Consider the following 6,000-nt stretch of genomic DNA (forward strand, 5'->3'; position numbering starts at 1 on the left):
TTGATATAACACTATGTAGGTTCGACCAGGTAGGGTTAGTTTGATATGAACAGTGTCCATGTAGGCTAACATCCAATGTCACATTTTCATTAAGTCCTGAATTTGCATTTTTTTTTATTTTATTTTATTTAATGTGAAAGTTTTTAACGGTGATTCATTCCATGGATAAAATGTTCATTTCAGTCTATAATGATGACAATCATAATGAATGATCCCTGACTTTTGCATATTTTACCCTATTTTAGTCTATGAAATTGATCCATTTCATAACAGCACCCATTTTACTCATACTTACCCACTTTACACTTTAACAATACAGCATGTACTCAAGTAGCGTGGGCCACCTCAGTGTATTATCTGTTATCTTGGCCTAATATTGATACCCTAGAATGACTAGAAGGGGCATCAGATTTAGTGTTTATGGAAATGTTTCTTTATATTGAATCAGCTTGCACTTTTATGCATGAATATCCCCTGAAACTACTTTTTATTTGTACATTGCTACCATTATACATGTTACCAACCAGAAAATCCGTTACCAATAAGGAGAGAGGCCTTTAGAGATAAGAGATTAATTTACAACTTGTAGTAGAGCTCTGAAGGTACTGTGACATTGTTTGTTAGCAAATTGATTATACTTTCATTACTGTTAATACTGATAATCAATTTGGTCCATTTTTTCCGCTTTTGAAAACAGAATGCCTAATATATTACTTATCATAGGGTTAAAGTTGGAATAGACAGGTGGAATATAGGTGGAGTAGGTAGTTAATCTCAAGTGAGTGAATAAAAAGTCTGCAGAATATGTATTGCATTAGGTTGCTCAACACCAAGGATTCAGGTTTCTGTTTACACTGCATACTGTATTGAAATTTTTCAGACTGGAAATGATTCTGCCAAGCTCTTTTTTATCATCTGATAGAAGCACTAGTAATGGACCTCAACTATTACCAAGGCACAAACTTGTCTGTTCCATTATGTTGCTGCTAAGATGATAAAAAACATCTTTCCGGGGACCAGGTTTGCCTTGACGTGCTACATACAACTTTAAGTAACTTTAGATCCAGTTTAGTGTTTTGGGCACCATCTACAGAAAACTATAAGGTATGTACGCTACTTCTTATTCTTCAGTGAAGGCTTCCATTTTGTTTAGCATGAGTAGGGTTACAGATATAGGTAGTCCATTATATTCCTGTGCTAACCAGTTCATGTGTACGAACTAGTATGTATCATCTCATTTTTATAGCTAAGAGTTTCTGCTCGGCAACAGTTTGAATTTTGAAATTAGCGGTCGCCTTTATTTTGCTTTTAACTAGGTGACAAGGCCCCACCTATTTTCGAGGTAGGAGAGAGGAAAAACTCAGCCAGCCACTCAATTTGTTTCTGTCGCTTGTTAAGTCCACACCCTGGTGTTGTCTAAGCTGCTGGCTTTGGATTTTGTTTTTCTTTCCGAGCAAAAGGATATTTGAGAGCTGTAGCAGAAGCAATTGCCAAATGTGGGAGGGAATCATCAGAGTTTACCAGACTGGTGGAGAAGATCCAACATATCTTCTTCTCAAACCACTATTCCTCATATAGTGGATTTCCTTCTGTATTGAAGATTGTCAAGAAGATTGTCAGCATCGACTGTAAAAGGATACAGAGCAATACTCAGCTCTGCATTTCAACATAGTCTTGGATATTTGTAATACGTAATCAAGACCTCTCTGATCTTGTTAAGTCTTTTGGCATTTCCAAATCGAAGAAGGAAACCTCTTTTGCTTGGAATTTGGATGTGGTCCTGAAATGTTTGCTGAGCCCATGGTTTGAAGCACTTCTTTTTATTTCACTCAAGGACCTAACAAAGAAGACTATTTTCTTTATAGATCTGGCGATAGCGAAAAGAATAAGTGAGCTTAATGCTTTCAATAAAAGAGGTTTTTCTGGACCTTTTAGTGAATAATGAGAATCCTTCACAACCTTGGCCTCATTTTTTCGCTATTAAAAATGGCCGATTTGGTGCGGCTGGAGAAGGAAGAGAGAGCATTGTACCCAGTGAGAGTCCCCTGATACTATTTACATAGAACGGACAAGATCAGCAAAGATTTTAATAATCTATGGCATTTGGTGAAAAACCTTTCCAGACCCTCTAAGAATGCGATATCCTTTTTCTAAGGGATCTTATTGTAGAGGCTCATGTGCAGATAGCAGAAGATTTGTCAGCCCTGAAGGTTAAGGCAGATGATGTCAGGGCATTCCTCGACACTTCAAACAACATACTGGAAGTGTAAATCAGTGTTTGCCATTCATTATTTACAGGATGTGGAGACCATTTATGAAAAGTATACTAGTACCTTAGGAGGTGTGTCCATAGCTGGCGAAGTGTTTGGTAAGGAAGTGTTCCTTCCTTTAGTCCATCTCTCGCCTTGAAATGACGGTGTTGAGTCATAGGGAAATCTGGGGGTTACAAGTGTACCTGGGGTACCCACCTGGATTTTAATATTAGTTATGATTTTGAATTTTTTTGTGTAAGTAGCTGACTGCATTGTTCTTTTATTATTTTGTGGTACCAAGCCCTAGGGAGGGGCAATTATTCATCCTTTGTTGGCCTTTGGTGTTGACCTTCGCCACAAAGTTATGTTTAACATTGTCAGCCTTTGGAGAACTCCTTCGCTGCAAAGTCCCACATCAACAGAGGCTTTACCGCTGCGCCACTGTATGTTGAGATGAGGGCCGACCAGAGGCAGTATCTTCCTGCAGCATCTCTCTAAAAAGGCGAGGAAAAAAACAAGCACTGGTTCAATGCTAGCCATATTTTTATCTTTTGTTAGTTTTGTGTTTTAAGGTTCTATGTAGTCCATGATTTCCACCTCATTCAATGTGGAATCAGCTAAGTAGTTACTGGGTAACCCTTAAACGCCGAGCCGGTATTTCCGAAAGTGTCTCCCGTATGCCGGCGGCGTTTGCGAGTGTGCGCCAAAGCGGAAAAAAAAGTTTTTTTTCAAAAAATCACAGCGCACTTAATTTTCAAGATTAATTTTTCAATGCATGAAGTTTAGTATGCAACCATCAGAAATGAAAAAAAAATATCATTATCATATATAAATATTGGAATATATGACAGAGCGAAAAAAAATTTCATACATAATTGTATACAAATCGCGTTGTGAGCAAAACGGTTAAAGCTATGGAGTTAATTATTTTTTCGTTGTATTGTACACTAAATTGCGATGACTTTGGTATATAACAAATTGTAAAACGATCAAAGCAATACAGAGAAAAAATTATCACAATATGATGCATGAATTCGTAACGCACGGACGTAAAAAAAAAAGTTGTTTTCATAAATTCACCATAAATCAAAATATTGTGCTAGAGACTTCCCGTTTGTTGCAAAATGAAGGTAATTGATTGAATATTACCAGAATATAAGAGTTTTAGCTTACAATTGCGTTTTTCGACTATTTCGGTCGAGTCAAAGTTGACCGAAGGTCGAATTTTTTCTATTTATCGTTATTTATATGAAAATATTTTAAAACTGATAAAAGCTAAAACCATGGGTTGTGTTTTGTAGTATTCTACATAAAATTGCGTACATTTTCATATATAAAACTTTATGTAACGGCTAATATAAAATGGTGCAAAAATTACGACAATCGGACGAAAAAATTTCTGATTTTTTCGGAAGAGTTACCGTGCAGACGTAAGGAAAAAGATTTTTTCATAAATTCAGCATAAATCGAAATATTGTGCTAGAGACTTCCAATTTGTTGTAAAATGAAGGTAAATTATTGAATATTACTAGAATATAAGAGTTTTAGCTTACAATTGCGTTTTTTGACCATTTCGGTAGTCAAAGTTGACCGAAGGTTGAAATTTTGGCACTTTATCGTTATTTATATGAAGTATTTCAAAACTGATAAAAGCTACAACCATGGGTTGTTTTTTTGTTGTATTCTACATGAAATTGCGCACATTTTCATATATAAAACTCTATGTAACAGGTAATATAAAATGGTGCAAAAATTATGTCAAAGTGACGAAATAATGTCTGAGATGTGTCGCTGATGCTTTTTAGTGCGAGAAGAAAGAAATTCGCGCTTGCGCGCCTGGGTAACGATTGTAAACAAAGCAACAGCTTGATCCGTGAACTCCCAGCATCCCTCAAGGTGCGTGATTCAAAAGTTTTCGCCAAGTAGGCCTATAACTATTTTTCTTCGAATTTAAAAAAAAAAACTTTTTTGCATTCACGTTTCGTACGTCAATTCGGCACCCAACAGACAATTTTCGTCGACATTTAATACGTCCAATCGGCGTTTAAGGGCTAAGTTACATATGTAAAAACAACATTTTCATGATAAAATAAAATTTTATGCATATATACTTAACCTAGCAATTACGGATGGAGCCTGCCTTCCTTCCCGCATATGGACTTGTAGCATAAACAATTTGAGTCATTGGCCGAGTTGTCCCTCTCTCTTACCCCAAAAGTGGGCGGGGCCTTGTCACCTACTTAGAAACAAAATAATTGCTACTGCTAATCTCAAAATTCAAATTGCTATCGAGTAGAAATTCTTAGGTAAGTAATTACTGGGTAAGTAAATATAATATTTTATTTTATCATAAAAATGTCATTTTCATTGCCTGTCCTTTTCCATCTCTGGGTAGTCAGTACACATAATGATATCATTCAGACATTAATATATATTTGTAAGTTAAATTTACTCTTAATTTATATTTTTTGAGCTGTTGTGACATGTCACTAGCACTCATCAATTTCCTTCATTGTTATGGCAGATTGGAAAACATTTTCCAAGGAGGATGGATTCTTCAGAAACTTCAGTTCCTGTAAGTCAAAGTCAGAGTAAATCAGTGTTATAATGTCACAGAAATTTTTACTATGTAGTATGATATTTTAGGTTGCTTTTAGAGGGCCAGTTGGTGAAAAACTTGAAACATTGTCATATTATAATGTCCTGTTATAATAAAAGCTTGTACATATATCAAATCATTAAAAGGTTTAAAAATAGAGCTGAGACAAGGGTGTTAACACCTTGGTGGATGGAGTGATACAAGAAGTCAAAAAATGGACAGTTGACCTACAAGTTGTGGGGTAAGCAGGCAGGTTGTAAATGGAGAGAAGGGCTGATGTTTACAGATGAAACATTACACTATGGGATAATGAAGAGAAGTGTTATTTGTCTCTTGAGTTTATAATGTCTTCACATAAATATGTTGCATGATTTTATTGTTCAATCTGCTTGTCATGCTAATAGACAAATGATTTATGAAGATGATTGAAAGAATTGGAAATGTTTAATGCTGAAGAGTTCAGTTTAAAACTGTTCTGTATTCATTCAATATTTTAAGTTTTGTATTTGTTGGATAAGCATGAACCCCTCATAGGTATAAGTGTACAGTATGATGATCAAAAGTGCTCATTAAGATAATTGCGTTTTAAATATCTAGAGGGTTATACAGTACAAAACAAAGCAACATTTACAAAAGTAAAACTTTAGGAGACAACAACTAGAAACAAGAAGGAAAGAAAACAGGTTGCTTGAGAAGAAAAGACAGGTCTACAAAGGTAATTGAATTGCAAGACTGAAATACACACTTGAATGTTATAGAATTGTAATATTTTTAAAGGTGTAGACATTTTATTTTTTTATTATCTGTTACCTCAAGTGGTTGAAAGAAGAGAGGGAAGAGACAAAAGGATGAAAAGAGGAATTTAATGTCAGAGAAATTAGATGAAAAAAATTAAATTGAATACCTAAAGACTCAATTCATTGCACTAATGAATATTAGTAGATTATAGGTTTTTAATTATTTTTTAGTAGTCGCAATATCTGTAATTTAGTGATTTTGGTTTTAATAGCCCAATCATTTAAAGAGACCATGGACGTATTAAAGAAAATGAGAAATTACAACGAAGAGAGCATTTAAATATATATATGATGTAAAACAAAATTTTTGGTGACTGAAAAGGAAGAAGAGTTCTAACCCTTGACCACATGC

The 6,000-nt window shown here is 35.0% G+C and overlaps 1 long non-coding RNA gene across 1 annotated transcript in view; it reads left to right on the top strand.

The window, feature by feature from the left end:
- LOC135215236 (uncharacterized) overlaps positions 1–1,077 on the top strand; it is a 526,566-nt gene extending 525,489 nt beyond the window's left edge. Inside the window, exon 3 of the long non-coding RNA XR_010314625.1 lies at positions 881–1,077. This is a non-coding gene — a long non-coding RNA (uncharacterized LOC135215236). The remainder of the gene's footprint in view (positions 1–880) is intronic.
- Positions 1,078–6,000: the final 4,923 nt, after the last annotated feature.

This window comes from Macrobrachium nipponense, chromosome 5, assembly GCF_015104395.2.
Source record: "Macrobrachium nipponense isolate FS-2020 chromosome 5, ASM1510439v2, whole genome shotgun sequence".
NCBI lineage: Eukaryota > Metazoa > Arthropoda > Malacostraca > Decapoda > Palaemonidae > Macrobrachium > Macrobrachium nipponense.